Below are 13295 nucleotides of genomic sequence, written 5' to 3'. Positions count from 1 at the left end.
GTTTTCTTATTGTATTTTGAGAAATCTCATGATATGACTACCAAATCTTTTATCATATATGGGATTTGCAAACATTTTTCTCCCAGCTCATGGCTTCAATTTTCATTTTTATAACAGTGCCTTTAAAAAGCAGAAGTTCGGCCGGGCGCGGTGGCTCAAGCCTGTAATCCCAGCACTTTGGGAGGCCGAGACCGGCGGATCACGAGGTCAGGAGATCGAGACCATCCTGGCTAACCCAGTGAAACCCCGTCTCTACTAAAAAATACAAAAAACTAGCCGGGCGAGGCGGCGGGCGCCTGTAGTCCCAGCTACTCGGGAGGCTGAGGCAGGAGAATGGCGTGAACCCGGGAGGCGGAGCTTGCAGTGAGCTGAGATCCGGCCACTGCACTCCAGCCTGGGCGACAGACCGAGACTCCGTCTCAAAAAAAAAAAAAATAAATAAATAAAAAGCAGAAGTTCTTGATTTTGATGAAGTCCATTTGATCATTTTGTTTCTTTGTTTATACTTAATGCTTTTGTTGTCATATTGAAGGAATGCTTTGCCTAACCCAAGGTCACAAGGATCTCCTATGTTTCTTCTAGAAGTGTTACAGGATTTGATTTTCCTTTTTGGCCTATGATCAATTTTGAGTTCATGTTTTTCATATGATGAAAAAGCTATCCATTTTCCACTGAATTGCCTTTGCATCTTTGTCAAAAGTCAGCTGATCGTGGATGTGTGGTTCTATTTCTGGATTCTATTGGATTCTATTGATCTGCTTGTCTATCTTGATGTCAATTCCACATTGTCTGAATTACTGTAGCTTAATAATAAGTTTTGAAAACACTTAAGTGACATGTTTTCCAACTTTATTTTTCAACGTTGTTTTATCTGCTTTCAGTCCTCGATCTTTCCCTGTGAATTTTATAATTTGCTTGTTGACTTGTACAAAGCCTGCTGCAATTTTGATTAGGATTGTGTGAATTCTAAACATCAGTTTGGAGAGAATAGACATGTTAGCAATATTGAGTCTTCCAACCCATGAGCAAGGTAAGTTTCTCATTTCTTTTAGGTTTTTATTAATTAGTCTCAGCATAGTTTTGTAGTTTTCAGTATACACGTCTGGCACAAATTTTGTCAGATTTATCCTTAAGTGTATCCTATTTTGTGCTATTATAAGTGGTGTTGCTTTTTAATTTCAATTTTTTGATTAATTATTGTTAGTATATGGAAATATAATACAGGTTTTTGTTTTGTTTTGTTTTGTTTTGTATCTCAGCCTTGTATCTTGCAAACTTGCTAAAATCACTTAGTTCTAGTAGCTGTGTTTCTAGTTCCATGTCTGCTAATAAAGACAGATTTTCTTTCTTTCCCATTTAGATAGCTTTTTATTTCCTTGCCTTATTGCACTGACTTGATTAGAAGTAGTGAAAACAGACATCCTTGTCTGGTTCCTGATCTTAGGGGAAAGCATGAAGGCTCCCGTCATTAAATGTGATATTAGCTGTAGGCTTTTCATAGGTGACCTTTAACAGGTGAAGAAGGTTTCTTTTATTCCTAGTTTGTTGTGTTTATATCAGGAATAAATGTTGGATTCTGTCAAATGCTTTCTTGTATCTTTTAGATGATCATATGGTTTCGTTAATATTGGGATTAATTTTTGAATGTTGAAACAATCTTGTGTTACTGGGATAAACTCCACTTGGTCACGATGTATTTCCTATTGTGTCTAGTATTGGATGCAATTTGTTAAAATAGTTTTAGAACGGCTCATCTCCATTCATGAGAGACATTGGTCTGTATTCTTCCTATTTTGTAATATCTTTGTCTCATTTTGGTTTTAGATAATTCTGGTCTCAAAGAATGAGTTGAGAAACATACCTACCTTTGCAATTTTCTGGAACAGATGTTGTACAATTGGTATTATTTCTTCCTTTAATGTTTGGTGAAGCCATCCGAGACTGGAGTGGCTTTATACTACAACTGTAATTTCATTAATAGGTAGTGAACAATTCAAATTACATATTTCTTTTTGAGTTAGCTTTGGTAGCTTGTGTTTTTCAAGGAATTTGTTCATTTCCTAGTCATCAAATTTCGTGGTGTAAACTTGTTTATAACAGTCTCTTATTTTTCTTTTAATAACTATAAAATCTGTAGTGATACCATCGCTCTCATTTCTGAGATTAGTAGCTTGTACCTTTTTTTTCTTTTCTGATCAGTATGACTAGATGTTGATAAATTTTATTGCTCTTTCTCAGAACCAGCTTATGGTTTCATTGATTTTTACTATTGTTTTTCTGTCCACAACATTGATTTCTGCTTTGATCTTTATTATTTCTTTTTTCTCATTACTTTACATTTAATTTTTTCAGTTTTTGGTGTAACCAGCCATGATCCCTGGTGTACTGAACAAAAGAGGATGGGAATAAAAGACAAAGACAAAAGAGTATATTTGCAAGAAGGGGTCAGGGGGCACCTTGCCTCTAGTGGGTAAGGGCCGTGAGCTTTTGCAGTCCTCCATATTTATTAGGTAAAAGAGATAGCAAGAAAAGGAGGGGTGATTGTTGGGTAATTGTTGGTCTGCCATTTGGTTCACAGCAGGCTTGCAAGACTGCATCCCTTGAACAATAGGTGCTAGATTTCCCAGTAGATAACTTCAAGGAGCCCGGTGCCAGGGAGTGATGGCCCTCAGCAAATCTTTTGGTGGCACGTGCAGTGTGAGTTTGCCCACATCCTGCATTCATGATAAACAGTTTACTGCTTGATCATATAGCCTCCAGTGGAATGCTGAGTTGGTCATGATCCCTTTGCCGGCTCTCTACATTTTGGGTATTTTTTTAGTTTTTTTTTTTTAAGGTGAAACTGAAGTAATTGACTTGAAGCTTTTCTTGGTTTTTAATATAGGTGTTTACCACCATAAAAATTTCTCTAAGTATTGATTTAGTGGCATCAATAAATTTTGATATCCTTTGCATTTTTATTGAGTTCAAAATACATTCTAATTTTCCTTTTGATTTCTTTTTTGACTCATGAATTATTTGAAAGTGTGTAATTTTTAGTTTCCAATTTTGATGATTTCCAAAGATCTTTATGTTATTGACTTCTCATTGAATCTCACCATAGTCAGATAACATATTTTCAATGACTTGCATTCTTTTAAAATATTGAGATTTATTTTATGCCCATAAATATGGGCTATCTCAGGAAATGCTCCATGATCACTTGAAAAGAATGTATATTCTGTTTTGGGGTGTAATGTTCTGTAAATATGAATTCCGTGAAGTTGGTTGCTAGTGTTGTTCAGGTCTTCTACATAATTACTGATGTTGTGTCTACCTGTTCTAGCAATTGTTGAGAGATGAGTGTTGACATGTCCAACTATAATTGTTGAGAGGTCCAGCTCTAGGTCAAAATTCCAAGTGTGATCCTATAGGCCTGACCATAGGCAACTACCAGGCAGCCTGCACGGGGGAGATGGGGGAAAGCTGCCCTCCCCACAGATTTGGTGCACAGCCAGGGCATTGCAGTGTCTGGCGGGAGCTGCAGTCAAGGACTCAGGCCCCGGAGCCAGGCCATACTTTTATGCATCTCTACATTCCGAGCTCAGACAGCTCCACTCAGAGCTCTCCTTATAAGGGGAGCAGAGGCCTTCTGTTCAGAAGCCTCTGAAGAGATATTCTTACCAGGATCCTTGAAGACACTTTCTTGCACTCAAGCTCAGCACTCAGTACTTTCCCACTTCTAGTCCTTCCCTCCCGGTCCCGTCCCTCCTGTCCCTCCCCTCTCTCTTTCTCTCTCTCTCTCAATTTGACAGAGGAGCCTCGTGGTCCATTAAGCACAATGCCTTTTTGGGAAAACAAAAAGCCTGAAAGTCCTTCAGGGCATTCCTAGAGGTGCTGGTGGTTCATTTGCAAGAGTCTGAGGGTACCAAAGGGCACTTGCCAACCATGCCACCGGGTCTCTGGGAGGTGCCAGTGGACCCCACAGGACACCCTTAGAGTGTGCTAATGCATTGTTTACAGAAGCTTTTCATTTCCAAGGGGGATCATTGGTCCTCAGCCAGGTACTGCTTGTGGTCCAACAGATCTGGCAGGTTTGGTACACTGTGACAAGACCCATGCCATTGAAAAACACGTCTGGACGCCCCTCGCAGAGGCTATAGCAGCTCCGCAAGTCACCCTGCTAGCCCTCTGGGTCTACAGTGAAGGGTTGGGGGAGGCAGAGGATGAGACTGTTCACCGGACTCAGATTTCAGGGATTTTTATGCCACTACTGTTAGTTATCAAGCCCAAGTAAACCTCATCAGGCCAGCTCAGTCACTCCCAGATATAGTCCAGCGATTTTAACAAATCCCTAAGGCATGGAAAAAGTGGCTGCTTCTGAGAAAACAACAATTGCAGAAGCAGTGAGGCAAAGATGACTATCAGGCGCCCTCTCCTGGACTATCTAGGCAATGGCATTTCCAAAGAGCTCTCTGAGCCTGATTATTCAATAAAGGGGCTCTTAGAGGAGGAGATTGAAGCGTTCCCCACCAAGATACCAGACCATGGGGGGCCTAGCAGGCAGCTCACAAGGGTTTGCATGGTGAGAGCCCCTATGACTGATTCAAGCGGTATGCTTGTTGTCGTCCCTCCCAGTGACTCTGGAGATGAGCTGAAGAGCCTCACCATCCTCTCCCCAGATGGCTAGGCTTTTACAGATTATCCAGACTAGAGGTTAGGCCGAGGTCACTCTGTCCCCAAGGATGACTGGAAGCCCTAGCCAATGTCAGAGTTCAGTGAAAAGGTGGGGGAAAATGTCCTTCTTGGCCATTTTGAACATCTGTGCACTGGAGCCTCTGATCCCCACAATCCCTGGCACCAGGATGAGGGGAAAACAGATAATGTTCTCTGGCTTAGGGTCTGAGACCACCACCACCTGCTCTGGCTCTGGGAAGGGACCTTTGGGCCCCTAGAAGCCTTTATGTTATGGCTCCCACGACTGCATGTGTTCTTGGTATAGAAGTGTTGTCTATATGTGCCCCCACTGGCCTTCACTCTCCATCCTTGATGGAAATTGCTGCACTTAGGGTCACCTTAGTGGGACATGGGAAAGGTTGTGAATGTACCCAACTACTGTCACCCAGGACATTGTATCCCCACCTGCTTTGGGGAGGAAAAAAACCTGCTGTCATTATGTCACCAAAACATCAGTAATTCCATCTAGTTCCTTCTGTTCACTGCACAGAAAGCCAATCAGTGAGACAATGAGTATTGCAAAGATGAATGAAGGCTTTAATTGGGTGCTGCAGCTGAGGAGATGGGAGATCAGTCTCAAATCCATCTCCCTGACCAACTAAAATTAGGGGTTTATATAGCAGGGAAGAAATGTAACCATGTGTGGGGAAACAGGAATTAGGGAGAGGTGAGGAAGAGGAATTGGTCAATAGGAAGCAGGTGGTTCCTTAGGCCATCATGATGGGTGACGGGTCAGGTTTCTTATTGTCCAGATGTGTAGACTTGGTGGGTTTCAACTGCCTGATACTATCTGGGAAGACTGATGGTTGGCTTCCTGAGAAAGGAACTCAGATAACTGTAATTTTCTTGAGTTTTAAGACTGTGAGGGTTAATTTATATGCTTTTTCAAAAGAAACCAAAAATATTAGTTCTATGGGACAATTGGGCTGATTTCAATTGCTAAGCTTGAGGCAAAGTTCCTAAGCAACTGTTCCTCCATACAGTGGCTCTGTCTGACCTGTGCACATGGCCTCAGGTACCTTGTGACCCTCTGTCTATTATAGGTGGCTCAAGGCTGTGGTGCGTTCTTTGCATTGGCAGTACCTGACATTTTGATTCTTACAGAGGCTACTGGAGGGAACTTGGTATGAGACAGTTGATATAATCAATGCCTTTTTCAGCATCCTCCCACATGGAGAATTCCAGGATCAACTTGCCTTTATGTGGAATGGGTTGCAATGCACCTTTAATGTCTTTCCACAAAGTGACCTAAATTCCCCATGTAGCTGCCATCACTGAATAGGTTATGCTCTGGGGAGAGTTGCATGCCTAGAGGAAGTACTAGCCTTGCACTCTATTGATGACATCCTCCTGGTGAACCCAAAGACATTGCCAAATAAGGACTGGGTGCTTGAGGACAGATGACTCTCAAGCAGCAACTCGACTGCACCATTAAGACACAGGGACCCCAAGTGAAGTTCCTGGTTGTAATCTGGGCAAGTGGCACCACATCTCGTTTAGAGGAGATGACTGCCAAGCTTCTGACTGTCTCTGCCCCAGCCAATAAAAAGGATGCCCAGTGATTTGTGGGCTTATTCACTTACTATTACTGTCACATTCCCCTTGTGGGGATTTTGATGGGACCCAGCTAAGAGGTTACTAGAAAAGGCTGCTATGTTTGAATGGTACCCATTCAACAGGCTACCACAGCCATCCAAGCACCCTTCCCCTGGACCCCATGGGTCCACATTTGCCATTCGACTTACAGGTCTCAACAACATTTCAGTTCCTTTACTGTTGCTCATAGTAGAAAAATACTTCAGACACTTGTTGGGGTTTTCAACTTACAAGATCCTGGAGTCAGCTGAAAGGCACATACACTTTGAGAAACAATTATTGTCCTGTTATTGGGCCTATGTAGATATGCATGAATACATAAGCCATGGCTGTGATATAGTTTTATGATCCCAAATTCCAATCATGTTATGAGTGAGCGGAGGCCTCAAATCTCCAGGTGGGGGTGGCTCAGGAGTATTCTCTAGTGAATGAAAATGTTCTATACAGAAGCAGGTAAAACCCAGCCCAGCTGGGGCCTTCAACTCCATGGCAAGGACTCAGGAGTGTCACCCCCCTCCCAGGCATATCATCCAATGAACCACTGCCTTTACTTGCCCAATGGGAGCTCAGATACAAGGAACTTCTGGGCCACACATAAGCCTGGTTCGTTGATGGTGTCTCTTGATTAACATTTACTAGGCTAGAATAAGGTGCAGCTGTGTCATCCAGCCTGAGATATATCTATCCCTTGGCAAGCTCAGCATAAGTGTGAAAAGCTTTATAAAGTATGGTTGGCTACCCAGGCTCCCTCAACAAAGGAGCCCTGCCATATTTTCACTGACTCATGGGCTGTAGTTAATGTTCTGAACATTTGATTGGGCTACTGGCAAAACTTGTACTGACATATGAAACACATCCCTCTCTTGGGATGAGACATTTGGATAAAATTCAATTCTACTCCTAATAAGCTCTTTGTTATCCTTGTGGGTGCTCACCAGAGAGCTGTCTATGTTGACAAAAGCAATGAGCCAACCAAGGCAATGAGCAGACCATGCATGTCAGCTAAACAGGGAGAATGATCTGTCATCTGCCCCAGAGATAACAGATATTCAACTCATTGACTCCTGCATCCATGAGAGGAAGGGCCCTGGGAATCAAGATGCCATCCTTGCCTGGATCTATATGCATGAACTATTATCTTCAAAAGATGCCAACACAGCATGAAAGAGATAATCCACCTGCCAGACCCTGACCAAGGCTAAACATTCTGCTCAGGGACAGATCCTTCAGGTAAAAAATGCCAGGATATTCTTTGCAGGTTGATCACACTAGTCCCCTCATCCCATCCAGAGCGTTCAGGTGGATCCTAAATGTAGTTGATGAGTTCTCCGTATTTGGACTAGTCATCCGCATGTGTTTTACTGACTCAGGCAACACTCTTTATTCCCTCCAAAACCATATTTGTTTCTTTCTCTGGCTTCCTGAATACATTGTATCTAATAATGGCCCAAATGATACATTTGCAGCCCAAACTATACATGGGTCAAATCATGCGGCATGATGGATTCTCCATCCTCTTTAACATCTACAAGCCACAGCAGTGATTGCATATTTTAACAGGAAAAGATCAGGTTGAAGTGGCTAATGGAAATGGACAATATAATCCCAGCCTGGCTACATGTCTCAGGTGAGCAATTTGGGGTCTCATTGTGGCAATTCTCTAAGTGTACTTCTCATTTGTGCTGTGTGATTGATTGGGCTGTCTGTCTCTTTCCTTCAGTTTCCCCCTCTTTTAAAATTATTGACAAATCAGTTTCCATGGTGGTTCATGCAATTTCCCTCCATCCTTTTTGAGCCCTTCCTGAAGACCCAAATCAGTGGGAGATCAGGAAGGCTACTAAACAGCACAGATTGGGAGGCATGAACTTGCTTCTCCATTTACTCCCTGGGTGCAGTGCCTGAATTTTTGCCTACAAGGGCTTCAAAGATAATAACCATCAATTCAATGTCTCAATATTTTCCCTAAGGTGGCCCTGCTGCTTTGCTCTGTGTAGCCCCATTGGATACATGCCAAATATCAAGTAGAAACTTTTATGGAACCACAGGAGAAACCAAGCCAGAATGTTTAGGTTCATCATTCTAGGGAGTGAATTAACGGCACTATTCTTGCTCATGGCATGGGACAGACTGCCCATGTCACAGTCAATGAGGAGTCTCCCCAACTGATAAGACATGAGCACCTTTGGTCCTGTGAACTCAGGTATGGGGCAAGAAGTGGGTGGGGATCTAACCTCTCTCCTCTCTCTTATGGGTAGTCTGTGTGACTCTGGCCTTACCAAATTCATTGGTAGGCCTGACTCTGGCAGCTGCCATCATGCTGAACTTGACTAGTAGTTGGATATGCCACTCACTGCTTGACCCCATAGGTAAACCTTTGGCTGCCACGCCACTGAATAGCATGAGTGGACATTTCTCCAACTATGGAGCTTTCTGGCATCTCAGGTGCCCTAACACACCTGGACCTGATGTGTTACCTGATATGCAGACCCTGGTACTGTAGGAATGAAATGACATCCTAGTTGTCAACTCAATGCTGTTCCACATGGGAGCAACTGAGAAGGGGAACCTGGGTCTGTTACCAGGCTATTTTAGCCTTGATGATGGTGACTCTCTCTCCTCCCCTCCCTTTCCCTCCCACCTCCCCTCCCCTCCCCTCCCCTCCCCTCCTCTCCTCTCCTCTCGTCTCCTCTCGTCTCCTCTCCTCTCCTTGTCCAGACTCTTCAGTTCCACTCAGGGACTCTGCCCACTACCTACCAAGAAGGACTTCTAGGGGGTTGAACCTCATGGTAGTCAATGACTCTTACACTCCCAAGCTAGTGTATACCCTTTTAGAGTATTGTTTCTTTTCTAAACACCTTCCTTTTTGATCACATTGTAATCTGCACAAATGGGGCATTAATAAGAAATTTTCAAATATTCCAAACAACCCCTCCCAAGGAGCATGTTGCACCAGGCTGAATAAGGCATGAGCTCCAGAACCAAGCTCACCCTGGTTACTTGGAGGGTTTGCTGGGTGAGGGGCACTGCTCACCCTCTTTGCTCATGTGTATGCTTTGCGTGGTTTTTCCCACTCCTGGGGTCCCTCAATGAGAAAAGGTTGTGCACCTGTCTCTTACCATCACTGAAGTCATTAACAACACTACCTTAGTTCTGGAGACACAACAGATCAGCCTTAGCTCTTTGGTTTGAGTATTTGAGCAGCTGCATAGCCCTGGACTTCCTGCTGGCCAGCCAACGAGAGTCCGTGCCACTGTCAACACCTCATGGTGCACCTGGATCAATGAACCTGACAAAGGAGAAGAGTCCAGCTCTCTAAAGCAGACTCTGGTGGCCTTTGAAACATCTTGTCCTGGATTGGCAATGTTGGGGACTCATGGCTATGTTTAATCTTCCCAGAAGTCCTCATCATCCTATTTGAAAAAATTTCAATTATGAACCTGGTCCATTGCTGGCGCAGACTAATTACTGGGTTATTGTCATAATCCCACAAAATCCATTTATTTAGGACTATGATAGGGTCGGCTTTGTTTCTTTCAAGCATCCTGAAAAATTAAGAGATGAAGTTGAGCAGTACAACTTCAGGACAAAATCCTAAATGTGATCGTTCAGGCCCAACCGTATGCCATTATAGAGATTCTACTCTTGGGGGAAATCTGCCCTTCTCCCACCAGACTTCATAGCTAGTGCTTTGTGATCTCGGGAGTGAGGCACCGTCAAAGGCTGAGGACCCTCTGGGCCACCATGCCCTGCGCCTACCTGTATTTCTAGCTCTGGCCCCTCCATTCAGAGGCTTCCTTATGGGGCAGCGGCTCAGCTGGGACATTGCCAAGACCTCCTTATTAGGGGGCCTGGAGATACTTTTCTCCACTCTGTCTCAGTACTCAGTACTTTTCCATTATTAGCTCTTTCCCGTCCCCCAGACTCTAGCTCCAATCTCCCTCTCTCCCCTGCCACCACAAATGAATAAAAGCCTGACTGTTACTCTCCTATTTGGCTCACTGTCTTAGTGGACCACCTCAACACCTGGCAACTCTCTCTAACAATTGTGGACTTTTTATCTTCACAGTTACATTTGGTTTTACTTCATGTATTTTGAATCTCTCTTACTAGGAGAGGAATAAAAATGTAGGATTGCTATGTACTCTTGATGATTTGACTCCCTTTATCATGATGAAATAACCTTCTTCATCTCCAGTAATATTCTTCACTCTGAGATGTACTTTGTTAGATATTATTATAGTCACCCCAGCTTTGTTTTGATCAGAATTGTATGTTGTGTATTTTACCTTCATTTACTTTTAACCTATTTTTGTCAATGCAAGGTGAATTTCTTGTAGACAGTATATATTTGGATCTTTTAACCAGTCTGACAATCTCTGTTTTTTAATGGAATCAAGAATGAGTATAAGGAAGTGAATTGTTTTATAATGTCCTGGAATTTGTGGTGATAGCATCACGACTCTGAATATACTAAAAATCACTGCATTGCACATATTAAAAGGGTACTTTTTAGTATGTGAATTATATCTCAATAAAACTATCATTTAAAAAATGAGACTGGGGACCTAAGGCACTACTGTAAGGAGGCATTCGATTTAAGGATTCTGCTCCCTTCCCCTTCCTCTCCCCTCCCCTTCCCCTCCCCTCCCCTTCCCTTTCCCCTTCCCATTTCCCTTTCCCCTTCCCATTTTCCTTTCCCTTCCCTTTTTTCTTTTCCTTTCTATTTATTTATTTTTTTTGAGACACAGTTCTGCTCTTGTTTCCCAGGCTGGAGTGCAATGGAGTGATCTCTGCTCACAGCAAATTCTGCATCCTAGGTTCGTTCAAGCAATTCTCATGCCTCAGCCCCCCAAGTAGCTGCGATTACAGGTGCCCACCACCACACTCGGCTAATTTTTGTATTTTTAGTAGAGACAGAGTTTCATCATGTTGGCCACGGTGGTCTCGAACCCCTGACCTCAGGTGATCTGCCTGCCTCAACCTCCGAAAGTGCTGGGGTTACAGGCATGAGCCACCATGCCCGACCCCTGCTTTCTCAACTTTTATACCCTAGGCACCTGCTTGTCTCGCCCTAATCCAGGCTCAAGTGATAATGCACTGATTCTGGCTACTTTGAAGGGCATCTACTGGGGGACAGCTCTGGGAAACGTTTCTACTTCAGAAAGTCATTTGTTCTGTTCTCTTCCTCTGGACATCTTGGCCTGGACGTGAAATGCTTCCAGTTGCCGAGGCCCCTTGTGACCAACCAGAGGATGAAGTTGGGGCAGTGAAGGATGGCAGAATGTGAGTCTCTGATGACATCATGGGCTGCTGAGTCAGTCTGAAGCCTGCCTCGCTTCTGAACCCCCCGATAGAGAACGTAGCAATGTCCCCAGCCACCTGTTGTCTGAGTCAGGCAGTCTGCATGTGTTTCTGTCATGTGCAGCCCAGGGACAGGGACCGAACTGCTCACACCGCAGCCCCGGGGCTCCAGCGCCAGTGGTGGAAAAGAGCTCAGGTGTCAGGAGTAAGGACGCCTGGCTCTGTATATGGGGTCAGGACCGCTACTAATTACTTGTGGCACACATCATTTTCCTTTCAGGTGAGTCCCTGATACATGTAAGAAATAAAGACCCAAGGTTCCTCTCTACTCTGAAATGGGAATCGGTCACCTCCCTTTGCGTGCTTGAAACAGAAAAGCCCAGGGTCCCAACTTCTCTTGCCTCACCTCCAAAATCCCCTCTATCTAACAGCCCAAGGCGTGGATGAGTCCTTTGCACCACCAGCTTCCCCTGGGTTTTGGCCTCCAGTTAATTTCAAGACACTATCCCTTTCAGAATCTTTTTTTTTTTGGAGTCCTCCTTGCAAGAGCAGGAGGCGAGCGCGCTCAAGCCAGCCCTGGGTCCCCCGCGGGGCCCTCGCGCGCGGTCACCCGCTCTTCCCGTGGCGTGATGAGGCCCTGGAGAAGCCGGGGAGGGCGGGGGCTGGGGAAGGGGCGTCAGCCGACCCTGCCCCGGGTCCCCCACGCGGCCCTAGCATCTCCCAGGAGGCAGGGACTCACCCTGACCCCAGGTCCACCCTCGGCACCAACCCGTGCCCCGCCGCCGCCTGAGGTCGCCGCCGCCTGCGGTTGTGCCCTTTGAGAAGGAAGGCAGAAGGTCCCCACGCCAGCGGGGGCCAGGATAATGAGATCTGTGGGTGTCTGCAGGACCGAATGGAAGCCCGCGGCACGCTCAGCCCCCAATGCCCTGGAGTCCTGTGTTCTTGTCCGTCTGCCCGCATTTCCACCTCCTCTCCTTGCACTCTCTTCTCAGACACCTGCCTGCTGACACCTGGCATCTCTCTTCTCAGAAAAGGTCCTGCTAAAACCAGCACTCCAAATCCACGTCTAAGTGCAAGCACTTCTTGTCCCTCCTAATTCTTTTAGTTCCACGTTGCCGAGCCCTCTTTTCCCCAGCACTGTTCCTGATGCTGAGGTGGGGCCACAGGGACTGACTTCAGAGAGTTTGCCTGGTCAGGTAGCTGCCAATCACAGGAGTAATGACAATGCAGGGATTGATGGGTTAGGCTGAGGAAGTGCAGGTGGGAACGAGTGAAGTGGGGACCCTCTCCAGGGTAGGGACTGGGGAAGCCGCTGAGGCAGAGATGTTGAAGTAAAGGCATAGATTATGTGCAAATTCCGTGCCATTTTATACCAGATACTTGAGCACCGGTGGATACTAGTATCTGTGGGAGGCCCTAGAACCAATCCCCAGTGGATACTGAGGGACAACTCTGTGTGTGTGTGTGTGTGTGTGTGTGTGTGTGTGTGTGTGTGTGTGTGTATTATAAGAAATTGGCTCATGCAATTATGGAAACTGGGAAGTGCTAAGATCTGCAGTAAGCAAGCTGGAGATTGAAGAAAGCTGGTGGAGTAGTTCCAGCCTGAATCTGAAGACCTGAGAACCTGGAGAGCTGGTGGTGTAAGTTCCAGTCAGAGGGCAGGAGGAGACTGATGCTCCAAT

General features: G+C 45.1%; 1 long non-coding RNA gene across 2 annotated transcripts; it reads left to right on the top strand.

Moving 5' to 3' along the window:
- Window positions 1-449: 449 nt before the first annotated feature.
- LOC139359990 (uncharacterized) lies at window positions 450-13081 on the top strand. 2 transcript variants are annotated; one of them, XR_011616823.1, is made up of 6 exons: window positions 450-1030; window positions 7251-7542; window positions 7779-7939; window positions 8280-8512; window positions 11080-11893; window positions 12606-13081. It is a non-coding gene; the product is annotated as an uncharacterized lncRNA (long non-coding RNA). The 2 variants fall into 2 exon arrangements; XR_011616822.1 differs by lacking the exon at window positions 450-1030 and having other exon boundaries at window positions 3081-7542.
- Window positions 13082-13295: the final 214 nt, after the last annotated feature.

Source organism: Macaca nemestrina, chromosome 19, assembly GCF_043159975.1.
Source record: "Macaca nemestrina isolate mMacNem1 chromosome 19, mMacNem.hap1, whole genome shotgun sequence".
NCBI classification, from domain to species: domain Eukaryota; kingdom Metazoa; phylum Chordata; class Mammalia; order Primates; family Cercopithecidae; genus Macaca; species Macaca nemestrina.
This window is presented reverse-complemented; position numbering and strand designations above follow the sequence as displayed.